Below are 23299 nucleotides of genomic sequence, written 5' to 3' on the forward strand. Positions count from 1 at the left end.
TTGATGGTTCAATGGGCCACTTGACTGGACTTGCCCCCCAGGCCTAAGGCTGCCAGCCCTCCCCTGAATGTTACAGTGTGTAGAGGATATATATACATCACCAGGAGTTTTACATATATTTATACACTGTATAGTTTAGTTAGATTAGAGGTGCAGGGTGCTGTCTAATATAAAGGGGTCCAGGGTGCTATGTAAAGGGGCCCAGAGCTCTGGGGTGCTGTGTAATGTAAAGGGGTCCAGAGGTTCAGTGCTGTGTAATGTAAAGGGGTCCAGAGGTGCATGGCACTGTTCAATGTTAAGGGGTCCAGAGGTGCAAGCGGCTTCGTAATGTAAGGGGCCCAGAGGTGCAGGGTGCTGTGTAATATAAAGGGGTCCAGTGGTGCAGTGCTGTGTAATGTAAAGGGGTCCAGAGGTGCAGTGCTGTGTAATGTAAAGGGGTCCAGAGGTGCAGGGTACTGTTCAATTTAAAGGGGTCCAGATGACACCCCTGACTCAGAACCCTGACTTCCCAACTGACGTTCAGGTCACAGATCCAACAGAGTCTCAAAACACCCCCACGTTACGCGCCCACCAATTTTTTAACGGCGGTACACTCCTGCAACACCCGGCCATGATTGCCAAATTTACCGGTCATGACATTCCCTTGTTTAAGTTCTTCCAACTCAGACATTTTTTCCAAAGTACCCCGTCACCTTTGCATTGGCACAGGGACCTATCGCCCTTTGAGCATCTATGCTGTCACACCGAACCACAGAAACATTTGATCTTGGCCTTGTATTCCCTCCTCATGTCTAAAGCACGACCCAACACTGATATTCACCGACTGTGGGAAACGGACCTCGCCGTCACTCTCTCCAATACGGAGTGGGAATCGGTCTGGACACATGTTGATAAGGGCTCAATCAATGTCTCTGCCCAAGAGAACAGATTTAAGATTTATTCTCGCTGGTACAGAACCCCTGATAAGTTACATAAAACATTTCCTAATGTCCCCCCCACCTGCTGGGAGATGCCTTTTGGACACGGGCTCCTTCCTTCATGTGTGGTGGGACTGCCCTCTCACCCGACCATTTTGGAAAGCGGTGCATGACCTCATCTCCCGCATCACCACATACACGCCTGAATTCACACCCGCCCAATACCTCCTACATCATTCTTCCGGGGCCACCTCAAAGTATTGTAAATCCCTCACGCTTCACCTCATAAACGCCGCCACCCAATGTATACCTCTTCGCTGGAAGTCGGCTTCCCCCCCCCCCACTGTGGCCGAATGGGAGTCCAGAGTCGACAAAATAGAAGAAATGGAACGAGTTATACACCAGGCTAGGGATATGCACGACAAATTCCGGCTTACTTGTGCATGCTGGTCTCACTACAGAGAACCCTCACGCCAGTCGTCTCCCCCCGCTACCACAATCCCCCAGACACTGTCGGACGCGCCCGGACGCTCTGGTACCTTTAGTACTGATCCGTCACGCCCTCTCCCTCCAGTTTGACCCCCCCTACAATTTAGGCTTTCTTCCCATTCCCCTCCCCGTCTGTATATAGATAATACGGGTATCAGATCACATTGCGACATAACTGTCCTCTAGTCTTCCTGGATGACCTGATATATGATAGACTGACTTCCGAATCCCCTACCCATCTAACACATCGACATAGCCGCAATTGGCGAATGCCTTTGCAGTTTGTTAGGTGATTTCTATTGGACCAAACACCCTACTCTTCAATGTAAATCTCAACGGGTCCCTTCCCGCCCACAGCGTGTTCCCTTTTAGGGGTGGGCGGCCGTTGGGTTGACCCTCCAAAGGTCTTAGGCTCTACCACGCATGATGTAGAATTTGTTACCCCTCTCTTTTTATATTATATGTTCACTGACCAGCATGGACCGGGATCTCGGCCCATCTTTTCCCCTTTAGGCCCCATACACACGAGAGGATTTATCCGCAGATACGGTCCAGCGGACCGTTTCCACGGATAAATCCTCTCAAAGATATCCGCTGATTTCGATGGGATGGAGTGTACACACCATCGCATTGAAATCCGCGCGGAAATCCTCTGCCGATGACGTGTCGCGCCGTCGCCGCGATTATGACGCGGCGACGGGCGCGACGCTGTCATATAAGGAATTCCACGCATGCGTCAAATCATTACGACGCGTGCGGGGAATCCCTTTGGACGAATGGATCCGGTAAGTCTGTACAGACGAGCGGATCCATCCATTGGAATGGATTCCAGCAGATGGATATGTTGTGCAGCACAACAAATATTCGATCTGCTGGAATCCATCCCAGAGGAGATTTCTCCGCGGAAACAGATCCGCTGGCGTGTACACACCATAGGATCTATCCGCAGAAACCCATTTGCTGGGATTTATCTGCGGATGGATTCTATCGTGTGTACGGGGCCTTAGTGTCATAATGTAACGTCATTCCATATTCTCTGATACTGTTTGTCGCTTACTTGACTTGTTATGTATTCTTGGATGTGTAGCTACTGACGACACTCTAGGGCTGATTTACTATCCTCTGTGCGCTGCGCTGGTTCATGCCTAAATTAGTGCGCCGGGTGAAGCCTTAATTAGGCGCATGAACCAGCGTAACAGCCGGCGCATTGAAAGTAATATGTAAAGCCGCGCCGAACTCCCTATAGAAGTCTATGGGAGAAATCAAAAGTGTTCATTTTAAAGGCTAATCTGCAAGTTTTGTCCTAAAAAGTGTTTGGGGACCTCAGTCCTGCCCCAGGGAACATGTATCAATGCTTTTTTTATTTTTTAAAACGGTCGTTTTTTTTCGGGAGCAGTGAAATTAATAATGCTTAAAGTGAAACAATAAAAGTTAAATATTCCTTTAAATTTCGTACCTAGGGGGGTGTAATGTCAGCATGTGAAATAGCGCATTTTTCCCGCACTTAGAACTGTCCCTGCAAAAAATGACATTCTGAAGGGAAAAAGCCATTTAAAATTCACACGCGGCTATAATGAATTGTCGGCTCCCGGCAATTCTAAAGGGATTCATTCATAAAGGAAAAAAAAAATGTGTAGGGGGTCCCCCAAATTAAATTACCAGGCCCTTCAGGTCTGGAATGGATATTAAGAGGAACCCCGCCGTAAAAAGAAAAAAAAATGGCGTGGGTTTCCCGCAAATATCCATACCAGGCCCTTCAGGTCTGGTGTGGATTTTAAGGGGAACTCCACCCCAAATTAAAAAACAAATGGCGTGGAGTCCCCCTAAAAACCCACACCAGACCCTTATCCAAGCACGTTAACCTGGCCGGCCGCAGAAAAGAGGGGGGGACAGAGTGCGGCCCCCCCCTCTCCTGAACCGCACCAGGCCACATGCCCTCAACATGGGGAGGATGTCCCCATGTTGATGGGGACAAGGGCCTCATCCCCACAACCCTTTGCCCGGTGGTTGTGGGGGTCTGCGGGCAGGGGGCTTATCAGAATCTGCAAGACCCCTTTAACAAAGGGGACCCCCAGATCCTGCCCCCCCCTATGTGAAATGGAGTACATTGTACCTCTACCATTTCACCCCCAAAAAAATGTCAAAGTGTTAAAAATGACAGTAGCCGGTTTTTGACAAATCTTTTAATAAAATCTTCTTTTCTTCTTTCATTCGGGTTTCTTCCACTGCTTCTTTCTTGGGTCTTCTCGTCCACATCTTGCCCGACGTGTTCTTCTATCTTCTCCATCCGTCCTTCAGCCTTCTCGTCTACATCTTGCCCGGTGTCTTCTCCTATCTTCTTCTCCTTCCGTCGGCCTTCTCGTCCACATCTTGCCCGGTGTCTTCTCCTGTCTTCTCCGTCCTTCAGCCTCCTCGTCTGCATCTTGCCCGGTGTCTTCTCCTGTGTTCTTCTCAGTCCGCCAGCCTTCTCGTCCACCTCTTTTTCTTCCCCGGAAGCAGCGCTTGAAATTGAATTAGCCGCTCCTGGGACCGCTCCTGGGACCCGCCCCCCTCTGACACCACAAGTAAACTCCTAAGAAGGTCATGTGCGTCAGAGGGGGGCGGGGTCACAGAGCGTCACACGGCGGGGGAATTCAATTTCAAGCGCAACGTCCGGAGAAGAAAAAGCCGCCACAGCTTCGAATTGAAGTTCATGCCATGTCACACTCATGTGACCCCGCCCCCCTCTGACGCACATATGCCACACGCGGACTTTCATATGAGTTAACCTGTGGCGTCAGAGGGGGGCGGGTCCCAGGCGCGGGAACACGGCGGGATCTTCAATTTCAAGCGCAGCACCCAGAAGATCAAGAAGATGTGGACGAGAAGGTCGACGGACAGAGAAGAAGATGGGAGAAGACGGCAAGATGTGGACAAGAAGACCCAAGAAAGAAGCAGAGGAAGAAACCCGAATGAAAGAAGAAGAAGAAGGAACCGCGGAAAGAAGATTTTATTAAAGGAATTGTCAAAAACCGACTACTGTCATTTTTCACACTTTTGTCACTTTTTTTTGGTAAAATGGTTAGGGGTACAATGTACCCCATTACCATTTCACATAGGGGGGGGCGGGATCTGGGGGTCCCCTTTGTTAAAGGGGTCTTCCAGATTCTGATAAGCCCCCCACCCGCAGACCCCCACAACCACCGGGCAAGGGTTGTGGGGATGAGGCCCTTTTCCCCATTAACATGGGGACATCCTCCCCATGTTGAGGGCATGTGGCCTGGTGCGGTTCAGGAGAGGGGGGGGGCCGCACTCTGTCCCCCCCTCTTTTCTGCGGCCGGCCAGGTCAACGTGCTCGGATAAGGGTCTGGTGTGGATTTTTAGGGGGACTCCATGCCATATTTTTTTTAATTTGGGGTGGAGTTCCCCTTAAAATCCACACCAGTCCTGAAGGGCCTGGTATGGATATTTGGGGGGACCCCACGCCATTTTTTTTTGTTTCTACGGTGGGGTTCCCCTTAATATCCATTCCAGACCTGAAGGGCCTGGTAATTTAATTTGGGGGGACCCCCATACATTTTTTTTTTGTTTTAATGAGCAATGACTGTATTCTTTATAGCCATGAGTACTTTAAAATTACTTTTTTTTTCACTTCAGAAATGACATCTTGTACAGGGACAGTTCTAAGCATGGGAAACATGCGTGTAAACCCCCTCCCCCCCCCCCTGTATGAAATTTAAAGGAATATTTCACTTTAACCACTTCCATACCGTGCCTATTCTGGCACTTCTCTCCTCCATGTAAACATTTTATTTTGTTCCTGGGAAATTACTCAGGACCCCCAAACATTATCTATAATTTTTTAGCAGACACCCTAGGGAATAAAGTGGCGGTCATTTTTTATTTGATTTCCAACGGTATTTGCGGAATAATTTTTCTAACGCCTTTTTTTTTGGGCCCAAAAAAAAACACGGTCCATGAATTAAAAAATAACAAAACAGTAAAGTTAGCCCAATTTTTATGGATAATGTGAAAGATGATGTTACACCGAGTAAATAGATACCAACTTGTCACGCTTTAATATTGTACACACTCAGGGAATGGCGCCAAACTTCGGGACATAAAAATATCCATAGGCGATGCTTGATTTCTTTTTTACAGGTGACCAGTTCAGAGTTACAGAGGAGGTCTAGGGCTAGAATTATTTCTCTCGCTCTAACGCACGCGTCAATACCTCACATGTGTGGTTTGAATGGTGTTACATGCATATTCGCTTCTGAGTGTGAGCTTCTAGGGACAGGGGCGTTTTTTTTTTTTTTATATATATATTTTTTAAACTCATATTTTTCTTCTTGCACTTTTTTGTCACTTTTTTTTATTTTGGATCACTTTTTTTTCCTATTACAAGGAATGTAAACATCCCTTGTAATAGGACTAGTGTGTGACAGGTCCTCTTTATGGAGAGAGGCGGGGTCAATAAGGCTGGAAAGCATGGTATTGGAAAAAAAAAAAGATCTCATGCTTTCAGCTGTGTGACGGTATCGGTATGATATCCCCGTCAACGTTCCCTTCTTCCCATAACGAAAATCACCCCAATATTCCACGAGGAGGGATATCCCTGGAATCGCCCAGAAAGCCACACATTAGTCCAGGCTTACTGCTAGAACAAGACACTTTATTGACACAAAAACTCAGCTTATATGTGGTTACAGCCTGTTAGGAACGCCCCCCTCACACAGTGGGGTTTCCCATACAGATTATAGGAGACAAGTCGGAGCCGACCCTGCAGACACGTTTCTTTAGATAAAGACATCACTGGAGTTAATTACTACACTGAAGCAATCAGAATAATTAACATACTACTTCTCTAATCATTTAGCCTGATGATACAATACACATCTTTTAAGGGTAAACACAGATCTTCTTTACACAACACAATAGATCAATTAACCTTTAGAATAGTGAGGGGACATTAGCACGTCAATAACCGGTCAGAGCAATGAATCACACATGAAATTCCTTTCTACCTCTAACCCATATGGCTAGCAGGGAGCAGTACACTGAGACATATAGGCAAATGTATCACAATGGCCCCCCTTTTGCTCCCTGCTCTGGCAAATCCGGTTGGACCTTCCCTGGTCCAGTAGGGTTGACGGGTTCAGAGCTTTTAGTCCGAGGTTAACTCCGTTTGGCATGACTGACCTCCCTTGACAACTGCTTCAGACTCAGGTATGTCACCGGGTCGTCAGATCACACGCCGGTCAGTCCCCAAGTCTTTGTGCGATCTGCAAAGTCACCAGAAGTCAGTGTGAAGCCAGCGAATGGGTCTGTGCGCCGCCGTCTAGGTGTCCCGCTATGGGAGGGGGCAGGTTATGGCTCTGAAGTGACAATCACAGGAGATTCATAAAAAGAAAAAGTTATATTTGTTGAAATGCTGTAGCACTGGTGCTCAGAGTCCGGGGGGGGGGGGAGGGGACTCAGAGCCCCATAAGGTCAGCCACCCCCTGCTCCCTCCGCAGCCGCCGGTTCTCCTCTTGGAGCTTCTCCAGCTCCATCTCCAGTTCATGGAGCCTGGGGGGGTCAGCCTGCTGTGACCTCAGGTGGTTGTTCTCCTCCTCCATGCGGCTTATGCACTCCTCCAGCTCTATGTACTCACGGATCAGCTCCTGCTTGCTCATGTCCTGCAGGCTCTCCACGTGGTCCTTCATCATCAGGAACTGGGTGGTGGTGTAAGGGGCCACCGGTGGGCCCTTGGCGAACATCTCGGCCCGCATCTGGGACGCCCGCTGCGATTCCATCTCCTCCAGTCGCTTCTTCTCCTCCCAGGTCCGCTGGTTAAATGACTTCCAGGACCTCTTCTTCTTGGAGGGTAGCTGGCGGTGCCTCTTTCTGCCCAGCTCCCTCCAAGGCCCCTCCGGCTCATGGCTGTCGCCCATGACCAGCTGACAATGGTGTTCCCTGTTGTCCGTAATAACAGATTGTACCATGAGGGCTTCGTAAGGGGTGCCCAATGGTTCTTCCTGACCCAGCTCCTGGGGATCCCAAGCTGAGTCTACACAATGGGCTGCTGCTGGTGGGCGGTACCCAGGTTGAGACCAATTTGACCTGGTGTTGTCATTCATGGGGCAATTCTGCTTGAAGTGACCCAACTGTTTGCACCGGAAGCAGCGTTGTTCGTTGTCCTCCTGGCGTGGGTAGCGAGGGCTATATGTCATCGGTCTGTTAGGCGGTTGGTATCTAGCGGCTGGTGGGTGTGAGGGCGCCATTGGTTGTGGGGGTTGTACCCGTGGTGTGACCTGGTTTGTCTTGCGAGTATCCGCATATTCATCCGCCAACTTCGCGGCCTCTGGTAGAGTCATGGGCCTGCGATCTCTCACCCAATCCTTGACGTCCGTCTGGATGTGATTGTAAAATTGCTCCAGGAGCATTAGTTGCAAAATGTCCTCTGCGGTGGTGGCCTGGCTGCTGTTAACCCAGTTAGAGGCCGACAGGGACAGCTGGCATGCCCATTCCGCGTAAGAGTCTTTCGTGGTTTTGCGTGAGTCCCTGAACTTCTGTCGGTGGGACTCTGGGGTTACTGCATAACGAGCCAGGAGTGCTTCTTTAACCCTGGCGTAGCTATGGATATCCTGATCTGGCACGGTCCGGAAAGCATCAGAAGCTTTGCCTGACAGTTTGCCTGACAATATTGAAACCCACTCTCCTCTAGCTATTCGGTGCAGGTTACATTGTCGCTCAAAATCCGTCAGGTAGTTATCAATCTCACAGTCCTTTTCATCAAAAGCTTTAAAAGCGCTAAACGGAATCTTCCTTGCGTCTGCTGTGCTGTACTCACTGTTCGTAGAAGGTGCGGCTGCTTGTTGGACTGCTGCCAGTTTTAACTGTAGCTCTGCGTCCCTTATTTGTTTATCCTTCTGTAGTTCTGCGTCCCTTATTTGTTTATCCTTCTGTAGTTCTGCGTCCCTTATTTGTTTATCCTTCTGTAGCTCTGCGTCTCTTATTTCTTTAGCCTTCTGTAGCTCTGCGTTTACTAACATGTCCATCACTTTCAGCACCACATCCGGCGTTGGGTTCGGGCCGAACCACGCTAGCTTCTCTCTCATTAGCTTGTTGGTTGGTGACTCCTCCTGAATCACTGGTGTCTCCATCTCTTGTACTGCTGGCGTTGCTGCAATCCCGTTCTCCTGGTCTAGCTCCATTAATTCTGCTATGATGACCCGCTTGGTTTTGTTGCTAGCAATCCTTCCACGAACTTCCAGTAGTTCTTTCAGTGTATTTCTTTTAAGCAGGGTGTAAAGGAGAGTAGAAGGGAAGATCCCGCTGCTGCCAACCAATTTGTGACGGTATCGGTATGATATCCCCGTCAACGTTCCCTTCTTCCCATAACGAAAATCACCCCAATATTCCACGAGGAGGGATATCCCTGGAATCGCCCAGAAAGCCACACATGAGACCAGCTTACTGCTTGAACAACACAGACTTTAATGTTATAACACACACAGCTTATATGTCATTTCCAAAACTGTTACAATGACAAATCTCCGCCCCCCTAACACTGGGGCTTCCATACAGATGACTAGGTAGACACGACGGGGCCGATGCTGAAAACACATTTTCTTTAGACAATGACATCAATGACGCTGAGCACTAGCTGTACTGAATACATCAACCAGACCGCTCGACCCCGCATATAGAGAGATAATTACCACAATGAAGCAATCAGAATAATTAACACAAGCCACTTAAACCCAGCTCTCCTTCACACAACACAATAGATCAATTAACCTTTAGAAATAGTGAGGGGACATTAGCACGTCAATAACCTGTCAGAGGAATGAATCACATGAAATTCCTTTCTACCTCTACCCATGGCTAGCAGGGAGCAGTACACTGAGACATATAGGCAAATGTATCACAAGCTGCAATCATGTTCGTTCAGCACAGTGGTGTAGTGTATAGCACTTTGACCTAGCAGCAAAAGGGTCGCTGGTTGGAATCCCGCCCGTGACACCATCTGCATGGAGTTTGCATGTTCTCCCTGTGCCTGCGTGGGTTTCCTCCCACAATATAAAAACATGCTGTAAATCGGATCCGGTCTAAATAAGCCCTAATATGCAGTAGTATATTTAGGTTTTGTGCTGCCCTAGGCCTGACTACATATCTGCACCTCCTAATAGAAAAATGACCCACCCCTTCCTGTCAAAGCCACACCCTGTTTTTGTATGACCCGCCCAGGAATTTTCAGGGCACACACACACACACACTAGTTCTGGGGGGGGGGAGGGGGTTACTGAACTCCCTTAATTCGCATAGTTTTTCCTCTCACTTCCTGTTTGGCTATGGGGCAAAAAGACAAGGCAAATCTCCCCAATTGGACACAGATAATACAAAATAAACTGACAGGGCCTATAACCCTCCCTCACTCTATCCAAAATTAAAGAAAATAAAAAGTGTTCATTATAGTTCTAGTTTAAGCACAAATTTCAGAGAGTTTTATTGAGAGGCCTAAGAAAATATAACCATGCCAATAGGCCAGGATACAGCGTTGCTTATATGTAGGAATGTGTGTGTTAGGGCCACCCACAAACACCACCCAATGTCAACTAAAAAATTAGTAATTTGCAAATAAGTAGTATCTGCTCATTTTTTGGGGATGTCTGCACCCCTGATAGTGACAACATTTGTGAGGTGTCTTCACCCTTTCTAATTCAAATTCATTCACTTCCTGTCACATAGCCAAACAGGAAGTGAGGGTAAATCCTTACTAATATCTTTTCTTGGGGACACAGAGATCAATCTAAATAGTTTCCCATTATGTAAATTGCACTCTAGCATTTTGCTGTGTACACCCCAAATTATTAGGGATCTTGGACTTTGGGGTCCATTTACTAAAGGCAAATCCACTTTGCACTACAAGTGGACAAGCAAGGAAGAAAACAAAACAACTTTGCTTCTACAGGATTGGATGTTAAAACCGTGAGTGCTTCCTCTCTGATTTTCAGCAACTATGCTTGTACTGCAGAGTGGCTTTGCCTTTACTAAACCCCAAACTAAATAATCATTTGGGGCAGGGATCCTCAAACTACAGCCCTCCAGCTGTTGTAGAACTACACATCCCATGAGGCTGTAATGGCTTACCTTGAGTGGAGTCCATTTTGCAGGTTTGTATGCTCATATGTAACGCTCCTGCGTATGAGTTTAGTTATGATTTAATTGGATCTCAGCTGCGGAGGTTTCTCAGGGTTAAACCACTACTTCACTCTCTTGTATGGTCAAAGAGTTTAGGGTTTAGTTCATCACAACCTCTTTTTAGAGAATCAACTTAATCATGAATGCTTATTAATTCATAAGCTATGTATAAGCAGATGTAAATACTTAGGAATAAAGTTCTTAAATGGCTGTTTAGGTAATTAGCTAGGCTGTGACTTGTAAGCAGGCCGGATTAATGCATGAGTCTATGGCAATGATATAAGTAATGAAAAACCAATAGCAATAACTTGCAGTACTCAGATAAGTAACCAGGAAAGTTCTGACAAGCAATGTAATGTTCAGCAAGCCAAGTCCTATAGGTAAGCAAAAACAGGCGGATCACAGTATGACTGTATATGGTATTATGTGTAAGATACTTGCGGTTCTGAAGATCATTCCAGGCTGGGTTGAGTTCCCAGGTTGTGACTGGCTGTGGAATGAAGTCCGGCCTGTAGGTAGAGATGGCTACAGATGGAGATGCCTGTAGCTGGAGACGGCTGAATTAGGAGATAGCCTGAGCCTTTAGAGCAGTTCCTGGTATGCTGATGGTTGGGGCTGAAAGGAGCTGTTAGTGCAGAGAGGGGTCTCCAGGGTCCAGGTAGTGGAGGTCCAGACGTCCTGTCAGCAATTCCAGGTGACGGCAGGAGTACAGCAAATCCAGGGTACGTAAGCCAAAGGGTCAGAAGCCGGGGTCAGTCTTGTAGATGAAGTCAATCACAGGAACCGTTGGCACAGACAGGACAAGCAGAGTACAATGAACTGACACCTGCCTCATAGTGAGGCAGGGCTTTATACCCTGGTTGATTAGGAAACCTGCCTCAGCTGGACCAGGATCAACAGGTGCAGATTGCAGGGAGATTCAAAGACAGGCAATCAGCACATAGTTCAGAACCAGGCTTTGATGGACAGCAAGCAGAATATGAACTTGAGAAGTGGCTCAGTGGCAAAGATCTGGAGCAGTGAAGAAGTCGTCCTGGGTTCAATCCCACCCAGAGCCACTTGGGGCGTGACCACGCCTCGCTGTCTGTTTGGCACGATAGCGATCGTGACAGAGGCCTTGTAATGCACTGACATTCACAGACATGACTAGGCATGATGGGAATTGTAGTTCCTGAACAACTGGAGGGCCGTAGTTTGAAGACCCATGATTTGGGGTGTACACAGCAGTGCTGGAGTGCAATTTGCTTAATGGGGACACTAGATTGACCTGTGTCCCCAAGAAAAGACACTGGTAGGGTTTTAACCTCACTTCCTGTTCAGCTGTGTGACAGGAAGTGAAGCCAATTTTAAGAAAAGGGACACAAAGCTCAACCCAAAAAAAACACAAGCAGGGGTTCTAACACTCACTTGGCTTCCCTCAAACACCCACAATTAGAATAGGATTGCCTTGCGCTAGATTTAAGCACAGTGCTGTAAATCAGCACTTCAAGCCTGTCCACCAATAGCCCCCCCCCCCCCCACAGGCCATGTTTGCAGGTTTTCCTTCATCTTGCACATGTGCTTTAAAAGACAGTCTGGACAGCAATTCTTGATAAGAGAAATCCACAAAACATGTCCTGTTGGGGGTACTTGAGGGCTGAGGACCACTGCAGTTAAAAGAAAATACTTACCACTTTGTCTTTAAAGTCATGGAGAATAAACATGGCAAACATTTCATGATTACACACCAGGAAAGAAGCTTAGACAAAAATCACACATTATTTGTTAGGCCCAAACCTATTTCAGCTGCAGCTGTCAAAATATGTAGCATGAAAAAGTAACAAAAAAACAAAACTTCAACATTTTAAAGTAATTTTTATTGGTCAACAAAACAAGGAAAGCAAAAAAACACAAACAAACACAAACACACAAACAAAAATACATTTCAAAAATCAAAATAAACATAGGTTTAACGTCGCAACATCTTCACAAATTTTTCATAAAATAAGGCAGCAGAGACAAATACATCAAAGTGAACATCATTTAAAAATAAACAAAAACCATTGGCAAAATGAAAAAAAACATGCAACAAACCACATTTCTGTTTAGCAACAGCATTCCTGCCTGCCCCTATGAGGGCAGCTGAGGACTGATCGATCCACGCTTTTTATAACATGTGCTAGTAATGAAGCAATTGAAATCACATGAACAAATTTCTCTAGTTTGGGTGAGCTTGTAAGTGCTTACACCTGGTATTAACCCAACCAAGCTTCTATGAGCATCCAAGTGATTTTCACCTTTTAAAAATAAAGGTAATTTTGTTCTAAGTGTCTGAGCAGACTCAGTTCATCACACATGTAAGAACAAAGCTGCAATGGCATGAGAGCTTTTTTTTTTTTTCCCTGAACTCATGCTTTCCAGCCTGAAGGGGAGGTCTTAGTGAATTATTACGTAACAAAAATAAATAATAATAATTAAAATGCCCCTGTCCTTACAGTCAGAAGTGAACACGCACATTTAATAATCTATTTGTGGGGAAAAAAAGGACGACAATTTTGATTGGGAACCACGTCGCACGACCGCGCAATTGTCAGTTAAAACGACGCAGTGCCGAATCACAAAAACTGGCCTGGTCATTGACCAGTAATATGGTCTGGGGCTCAAGTGGTTAAAAATTAACAAAACACTAAAGATAGCCCAATTTTTGGTGATAATGTGAAAGATGATGTTACACCGAGTAAATAGATACCTTACATGTCACGCTTTACTATTGCAAACACTCATAGAATGGGGCCAAAATTCAGTACTTTAAAATCCCCATAGACGACCTTTTTTTTTTTTTCAGGTTACCAGTTTATAGTTACAAAGAAGGTTTAGTGCTAAAAGTATTGCTCTCGCTCTAACGCATGCGTCAATACCTCACATGTGTGGTTTGAACGATGTTTACATATGTGGGCGGGACTTGCGTAAGTCCCGCCCACATATGTAAACACCGCTCAAACCACACATGTGAGGTATTGACGTGTGTGTTATAGCGAGAGTAATACTTTTAGCACTAGACTTTCTCTGTAGCTATAAACTGGTAACCTGAAAAAAAAAAAAGGTCGCCTATGGGGATTTTAAAGTACTGAATTTTGGCCCCATTCCATGAGTGTTTGCAATAGTAAAGCGTGACATGTAAGGTATCTATTTACTCGGTGTAACATCATCTTTCACATTATCACCAAAAATTGGGCTAACTTTAGTGTTTTGTTATTTTTTAACCACTTGAGCCCCGGAACATATTGCTGGTCAATGACCGGGCCAGTTTTTGTGATTCGGCACGGCGTCGCTTTAACTGACAATTGCGCAGTCGTGCGACGTGGCTCCCAAACAAAATTGGCAACCTTTTTTCTCCCACAAAGAGAGTTTTATTTTGGTGGTATTTGATCGCATCTGCGGTTTTTTATTTTTTAGAGCTATAACCAAAAATAGAGCGACAATTTAAAAAAAAAAAGAATAATTTTGACTTTTTGCTATAATAAATATCCCCAAAAATATATATTCTAAAAAATAAAAAAATCCCTCAGTTTAGGCCGATACATATTCTACATCTTTTTGGTTCCAAAAAATCGCAAATAGCGTTTATTGATTGGTTTTGGCAAAAGTTATAGCGTCTACAAAATATGGCATTTAAAAAAAAAAACATTTTTAACTAGTTATTGCGGCGATCAGTGATTTTTATCGGTACTGCGACATTATGGCGGACACATCGGACACTTTTTTGGAACCATTGGCATTTTTCTAGCGATCAGTGCTATAAAAATGCATTGCTTACTATAAAAATGCCACTGGCAGGGAAGGGGTTAACACTAGGTGCGAGGGAGGGGTTAAATATGTTCCCTGGGTGTGTTCTAACTGAAGGGGGGTGGGACTGACATGGGTAAATGACAGATCGCTGTTCATGAAGGGGAACTCCAGACCAAAAAGCTTCCAGCTCCTCCCAGTTTGGTCATTCCACTTCCTGCTGGAGTAGAGAGAAGACCTGTCTTCCAGAGCTCCTGTGTTCCAGAGGATCCAGCCACCTAGGACCAGCCTCCAGCCCCAGCCCCAGCCCCCAGCCCCTGGCCCCGGAAGAGGGGAGGGATGGCCTCCCTCAGCCCAGGAGAAGGACCTGCATCCGGCCTCCGGAGTAACCAGCAGCACCTGCCCTCCTCCAGCCAGACGAAGATCAGCAGGGATGACCGCCTCTTCCTGGGCACCCAGCAGGGTCTCTTAGACTGGACTACCACACTACCAGGTGAGACTGAGGCCAAAGCCAGGAAGAGGTGTGATAAGATCAAGTCCCTGCTGGTTAGGATAGCCCAGGCCTGCGTGGAAAAAATGACAGCTCTCGCAGGCCTGAGGGACAAGAGGGACAGGTGCTCTAGTAGTAAGAGGTCGGAGTATAGGGGGGCCATCAATACCCTCAAGCTTGAGGTAAATGAAATCTGGGGTTACCTGGGAGGTTTTTTCGAACGTGGGGCTGGAGAGGTGTGCTTTCTTGAGGAGCTCCGGAAGACCCTCCAGCAGGCCAACCAATCAGGAAGTCAGACGGCAAGGAGGAGCAGCGGGCGGTCGGGGTCCCAACCCTCCAAGCAGCCGGGGAAGTCAGGAGAGCCTGGGTGTAGTGGGGGGGGTGGAAGCTCTGGTGGTGCAGGGCCCAGTAAGGCCATAAAACCTGGGGAGGGCTCCCGAGAGCCGATCCCTCGGTCCGTGAAAAAAGGGGCTGGGGGGTTGGCTATGACAGGGGAGCCCAGTGATCCAGGAGGCCGCAGGGCCCAGGCGCCGCCGGAGGTACCCCCCCGGTGTCTTCGGGTCAGCATGCCCAGGCTCCCTCAGGATGGTCACGCTGCCACAGCTGGGGCCCACCATGTGCCGGCCTCCATGACCCCTCAGCGTGCAGTAGAGCGGGATGATCTGGCAGTGAAAGTGTCAGGGACTGCTCCTGCAGCTGCTATGTCACCGGGAGAGAGGCAGGTACATGGTGGAGGTATAATAACAAAGTCAGCTTCAGGCAAACAGCTGGTGTGTAGTGTGACCAAGATGGCGCCGGCTGCTGGGGGAGGAGCAGCTGAGGCCACATTCCCCAGTGGGAACCAACCCCTTTTCAGGGAAGGGGGATGTGGCCAGCTCCCATCCAGTGCTCGGGACCCGGAAGTGACCGCCCGCGAACCGGAAGTGCACCCCCCGCGAACCGGAAGTGCACCCCCCGCGACCGGAAGTGCGCCCCCCGCGACCGGAAGTGCACCCCCCGCGACCGGAAGTACACCCCCCGCGACCGGAAGTACACCCCCCGCGACCGGAAGTGACCCCCCACGATCAGAACTGCCCCCCTGCGAATCTGCGGCTGGTGTCACCGGCTTGGAGGACCTGGGGGATGAGAGGCCGGGGGTGCGGGGGTGCCTAGTCCCGGATGCTGCAGCAGGCACCTCCAGGCACCCCCGGCAAGTAATGGACAGCATGGACGGTAATATGGACGGTAACATGGACGGTAAGCTGCCACCCCCCCAGGTCCCCATGGACATTACCACAAGCCCCGAGGGGCTCCCTGCAGGACAGGCGGGGTGGGGGGAATGTCAGGTGGGACCCCTCCCGGTGGACTGTGCAGCTTATGACTTTATCCGGCAGTTGGAGGGGTCCCAGGGGGGCATCCCCCCAATACGGGTTGAGTCCCAAGGGGCTGGTGAGGTCGCAGAGGGGTCTGGTTGGGGGAGTTTGGTGGGGGAGGTACCCCCCTCTGCTGTGGCCCCAGGGGGGGAGGGGCCTGTAGTCAGGCCAAGGGTGGTGGGTCAGGGGGGTCAGGGTAGTTCAGTGGGGGTGGGTGCAACACCACCGGCAGGGATGGGGGCCCCCCGTTCCCCCCCACTTCTGGGGATGCTGAGGGGGGTGCCCCGCTTCCGGAGAACATCTTTCGGGGGTCTCCGGAGGCCAACTTATTATCTGCCCTAAAGGGGGGTCGCTCTTTCGCCCAGGTGGCGGGCTCTCGTGCCCCTCTGGACCACCTGTACAGCCGGTTTGGCGCCCAGAATTTCCGCGCCCCCCCTGCTGACCAGGAGAGGACGCAGGGGTCGGCGTGGACGAGGGGTACAGGTGGTCCAGAGAGGAGGCGTAGGAATGTTGTCCAGCTTCGGTACGAGGGTCCGGACCCCTGCCCCGCCCGAGGGGAGGTGGTGGACCTGGTACTCTCCTTGGGTTTTGGGGTGGGTGACCTTTTTGCTGTCATCCACCCCACCAACACACGGGAGTTTGACATCAGTTTTGTCACTCCCGTGTGTATGGAACGCTTCATCACCAGCTTTGGGCTGGTGAGGGGCGTTGACCCTTGGAAGAAGTACAGGCTCATTCCCATCTCCAGGCAGGAGGAGGTAAAGAACATCACCATCCTGGTGAGGAATGAGTCGCTCCCTCCGGAGGACATTGCCACCTGGCTTGGGAGGTACGGGCAGTTGCAAACCCCCCTGAGAAAGAACCTCGATGAGCGCGGGGTCTGGACCGGGGCTTGGTTGGCCAGGATCCGGCTTAAGAGGGAGGGCAACAGTGTTGCCCACCTCCCTGGCAGCGCCTTCCTGGGCAGAGACCGGATCCTGGCCTTCGGTTGCTTCAAGTGCGGCAGCCCGACCCACATGAGCTCGGACTGCACGGTGGTCAGATGTGGCCGGTGCCACGAGTTTGGCCACCAGTCCGAGTCATGTGGGAAGATATGCTGCAATTTGTGTGGTGAGATGGGGCACCCATTCAGTCGGTGCCCCAAAGCATATCGGGGTTCTTTCTCAGGGGGGGGACCTCCCGGGCCGGGAGTGGCCGAAGCCCCCCCGGCGAGTGATGGCCGGGGGGGTGGGGATCCTGGGGCCCCTAATGCCCCTCCGGAGGGACCAACAGGCCCACAGCCTCAAAGAAGGCGGAGCAGGCGTGGGCGAGGGGCTCCCCCCCCGGGAGATACGGGCTCAGTTGGCCAGGAGGCTCCCGATCCTCCGGAAGGCGAAGCCGGTGGGGAGGAGTCGGGGAGGCCTGGGGGTCCCGGGCCTGAGGGTCCGGGGCCCCGGCTTTCCCCTCCTTTAGTTGCAGGGCCGATCCCCCCCCCTCCACCTGTTCTATCTGCCTCCCCATGCAGCCCCCCCTCATCTTCCCATCCCCGTCCCCCCCCCCCTCGTCCCCCCCCTCCCAAGTCCCGTCCCCCCCCTCCCCCTTCTTCTGCCGATCCCCTTTCTGTCCCCCCCCCTGTCTCTGGCCCCCCTCCTGCCTCTCCCATCCCCCCCCTTCTGGACCCAAAGTCTCCTCTGGCCTTGTGGCCATGGAGACGGAAGCTGCTCGAGCCTCATCTAAGAGGGAAATCTCGAGCAGCGGGTCCGAGGAGGGGGGTGGCGTAGTCACCTCAGAGAGATGGCAGGAGTGGGAGCGGGTGAGACGCAGGAAGAAGGGGAGGGCTGTAAAATCTGGGGGCGGGAGGTCCCCTGTGAAGGGTGGGGTTCCCCCAGGGGCACGAAGTGGGGTGTCCCTGGGGAACCCGTTTGGTGTCCTCTCCTCCTCCTCCTCGGACTCAGAGGAGGAGGAGGGAGTGTAAATATGTAAATATGTTTTGGTGTTTGTAGTATGAAGGAGAACGTGACCCTTTCAATCATTTTGATGGCGGTACCCTCTCCAATACGGCTTGCGACCATTAATGTCGCAAGTATTCGTTCTGCACGAGCTAGCTTCAAATCACGCTTCGATTTCAAAGAATATAAAATCAAAGAGTTAATAACTTGCAATACTACACACGTCACATATGTCATTGAGTGTCCGTGTCACTTGCAATATGTCGGTAGAACTACCCGACCCCTAAAGATTAGGATTCAGGAACATATCAGCAGAATAAAAAGTGCCTACCCTAAACACAATCTATCACGTCACTTCGAGGAATACCATCAGAAGGACCCATCGGGGCTCATCTTCTATGGCATCGATCTTGTCAAGGACGACTGGAGGGGGGGTAATAAAACAGTTGCGATCTCACAGAATGAGACAAGCTGGATTTATAGATTAGGCACTCTAGTGCCCCATGGCCTTAATAAGGACATAGATCTGAACTGCTTCCTGGCTAATCCGTGACACTGGGGATCTTACCCCACACTGATGTTAGGCTCTCTACTAACATTACTGTCCATTGCTCTATATTCAGCATATAGTGGTACATAGGCCACCTGCCAACTCCACATACCAACCCACATCCCCTAGCTATGATAAGAGAAATGACTTTCCATATAGGGAGGTATACCACCCACTGAACTCCTAATTAGAGTTATTACCCCCCGATACCCCCGTATTGGGGAGTGACAGGACGTGTACTTATGGAGTGGTGGCAAATGCTTATCTAGATTGGACCATTATAACCTCTGGTGTATATGCTAATTGATGGACCACCTATATGGTGCCATCTGTGCCCCCCTCCTTCTCTGTAGGACCTATATACCTATATAGTATGGGAATGTCCACCATACTCTCGATACTGTTCTACCTCTACACCTATACCCATATATTAGAAAATATTATGAGTTATGGTACCATCACCTACCAGCCTAGGTGGTGACTTTACTTATTCCATCCTTGATTTTATTTACATTGCATTTCTCCTAAAATATTTTTCCTATATTCATCTGAGAGATCTTGGACTCCTATACCCATTTTTTATAATATATGTTTTATTAATTATTATGGACAGAATGAGGCATCTCCGAACCATCTTATCCACTATATTATTAACATACCCCCAACATTTCTCCTGCACGGACATAATGTCAGCCTTGCTTTGATTTTGATTTTTATCATTATTATTACTTTTCACTACTAACACTCCATATATATATGTATATATGAGGCTTTCCCTGTCTAAGCATTGTTTTTTGTATGAATCGCAAGAGGTGATAAAATCACATTAATGAAGTGTTTATAAGATCCTAATATGTTATATTGTTCAGTCCGCGGTAACCGTAACACATCCCAAGGGAATTGAATGCTTTCAGCTAACCCACTGATTCGGAGGGAGCCCTGCAATAAAATCCCGATTGGTTGATGCCTTAAGTGGGCGGGAGGTTACACGCTGACGTCTCTTATATAAACTGGAGGAAGAGGTAGGCGTGTACCCGCTTCAGAAGACGTGATTGGACGAAACGATCGTCAAGCGGATACACGCATACCCCCACGCACTTCCGGGAGACGAGCTGGGACGCATCTGGAGCGCACGCCGCTCAACCAGCTCTGTTACAAGTACCGGCTTACAAGTGCATAGTGGGACACTGCTGGCACAGCAGTTTTTAATTTAATTTTTGTTTGCTTTTAATACCCTAACGGCTGGCAAATCCAACCAGCCTGGACTTTTTATTTTATCTTATTTGATTTCATTTGACATATTTTTTCCACTATATTTGAACCCCTGTACTCTTGGTACCTGTATTTCGTGCTGGCATAGCCAATAAACTTAAGCCTGAGTGCTACCTTTTAAAACTACTACACTATGGGAGCCCCTGTCCTTTTTTTCTCCGGAGGTATATAGAGACAGCCGTCTTTATATTTTTTGCCCCGTGGTGGAATCTAAAGGGAACATTGGGAGTATTGAGTGCCTGGAGATCCGAGCTGAGGAGTATCTGGTGGAAATCCCTACCTACGCCTGTTACCCCTGCAGGGGTGTTCAACTCTGGTGAGTGGGGATACATGAGGGGGAGCACCGGAGCCACAGCGACTGCACTCAAATTATTTTGTCTGTTCACCTAGCAAGTCACCAAGATGACACCCACCGAATGAACTTTATATCTGCTGCTGTTTATTATTTACTGTTTACACTCTAGAGTTACTAAATTGGAAAGATTATTATTTTTTATATACATTTCTTTGATCACATTACCAGATGAATGCACACCTGATTGATCACTGATCTGGTACACGTTTTTGTTTCCAGCTGTGGATGGTAGTATCATGTTCACAGTGTATAATATGCATAGATCTGTATGTCACTGAAGAGTCTATGTATTTACCTGAATTATTATTGTTTATGGTTTAACACAATACCACTGGTCACATTTTGATCACATTTTACTACCATATTTAGGTATTATCCATATACCGCCATCTAGTGTATATTTAGCACTACTACACCACTGAGTATCCAGTCTGGCTATTCACTTAACCTGTTGATCCTTGCTATTTAGCATTAGGATTGCTTACAGGTTCACACCCTGGTCACACAAGGTATATAACAGTCAGCGCCACCACCCCCATCTCTTTTGCACCTATACTATTTATGTTTTCTTTGGACAACATTTTTTAGGGGGGGCTGCAGTCTGTTACACTTTTCTTTTCCTTCCTCATACCTACTTTACATACGCGCAGGCAACACCCTCTTTTTCTCTTTTCTTACGGACCGCACCTTTGGTGTGGTCTTTTACCTGCTGCTATGGCACTATTTGACTACATGAGTAGCAGAAATATAGATGTTGGTGGTATTTTCAGCCAGGAAGAAGTCATCAATAGGCAGGACATGCAAGGATTGATGAAACAATTAAGACACACGATGGAAAAACAGTTACGAGTGTGGTGGGATATTGCAACGCTAGAGACCTATATAAAAGAAAAAATGACACCTAGGAGGCTACGTTGGGATGTACACCCAAATGACAATATAGAAGATATAGCACTCATGAATGAGTGGTATAGCTTCTTCAATACAAGTGAGAATGAACTCTTACTTAGGATCGTTAAAAGACGGAAATTTAAACTCAAAGGTATTGAGAAATGCATTACAGAAATACAATCATTGTTGACACCATTCTCTAGTCAGCAAGACTACCTTGATAAAACAAGAGAATTGCAGGACCTAATTAAGAAATATGATACTGAAATTCAAACCAAGAAACAAAAGAAATACAAAAGAGACGTATTGGATTACAAAAACATGCAAGTGTACAAATGGCAGGCTTCAATGGAAGAACCAATAGAAGGGTTAGATGATACCCTCATAGATGAAGGTGAACTAACATTGCTAACTGGTAATGACGGTGCTACATCTAGTTACCACAATAGTCAAGAACTACCCTCCAATACAAGGGAACCGATACAGGCAAGGACACACACCCCGAGAAGACAGCAGGGCAGACCGGACAATAGAAGAGTACGTTATCAGGAAACTGAAAACTATAGAAGCCCAAATCCACCAAGATGGAGGTCACATAGTCGAAATAGAAATTATTCAGGAGACTACCACCCCCGTGACGATCACCTTTCCCAAGGGAGAGGAACAAGGGAAAATAGGGGTTTTCACAGGGGCGGCCCAAATACCAGACCACCGGGACGCTGGAGGCCACGAACAGGATATGTGAACCCCAATTGGAGGGGGAGGAATGGCAACCGAGGGGATACCCATGGAAGACCACCAGGAAGAGGGGAACATCAGGCAAATCAAGGATACCAAGATTATGGAACACACTCCAACCCATGGAACAGATCCCAGTATCAAGACAGGGAAGTAGAACCAAACCAAAGAGAAGGACCAGGAGAGGGTGCCGAGGGGGGCAGAAGAAAACGCCCAAGACACCAATAGGTAAAGGCATTTTTAACCTTAGTGATGTACAGTTATCCAGAGAAGAAATGCAGATATTAGACTTGGGCCTGAAATATGCGCCAGAGAAAACTATCGATCAATTTGAAGCTTACATTGATCTGCAAAAATTTCTGAGAAAACTCAATTTACGAAAATATTTCCATAATAGTACTGACGAAGAGAGAGCTATACAATCAGAATATGTCCAAACAGAACTTAGGAACAACTCAACATTCAATCCTATCATACCAGGCAATCAGTGTATAGGGGCGTTTAAGAAGATGGTAGAAAGTGACCTTAGGAAACTTCAGAAGAAATCGAAAACAAAAAATAAAAAAGTGTGGGAGAACATCAAAGCCATAGGAGAGAGAAACGAAGTAATCATCAGACCAGCGGACAAAGGGGGGGGGTTGGTTATCCTCAACAAAGTTGATTATGAGGAAGAGATGCAAAATCTACTCAATGTTGAGGGTACATATAAAAAACTGAAAAGCAACCCCAAAATACAATTTACCAAAAGACTTGAGAAGTTTGTGAACAAAGGAACCATTCTAGGGATACTGAATAAGAGCGAGGCGGAATATCTAGTGTCCAAATCAACCAAAACACCGGTACTGTACTATACCCCAAAAATACACAAGAGGCTAGAGAAACCACCTGGGAGACCCATAATCAGTGGAATCAACTCCATTTTCTCTAGATTAGGAGAGTACCTGGACACCTTTCTTAATCCCATCGTTAAAAAGGGCAAATCATACCTCCGCGACAGTTGCCAACTAATTAATGAATTACAGCATATAGATGGGGCAGAAAGCTTGCTACTGGCCACCATCGATGTAAATTCACTCTACACCAGCATCTCACAAGTAGATGGATTGATGGGGGTAGAAAAAGCCCTACACGAAAAAACTGCACTCAAGCAAGAACAAATTAATTTCATCATTGAAGGCCTCCAAATGGCAATGGAGTGCAATTATTTTTGGTATCAGAAGAAATATTATGTGCAAACAAAAGGGGTTGCTATGGGGGCTCGGTATGCCCCCAGTGTCGCCAACCTACTAATGGACTGCTGGGAAGAGGAATACGTGTATGGACAAAATATCCCCCAGATTAAAATGTATAGAAGATACATCGATGATCTCATTATCCTATGGGA

Source organism: Rana temporaria, chromosome 10 (assembly GCF_905171775.1).
Source record: "Rana temporaria chromosome 10, aRanTem1.1, whole genome shotgun sequence".
NCBI lineage: Eukaryota > Metazoa > Chordata > Amphibia > Anura > Ranidae > Rana > Rana temporaria.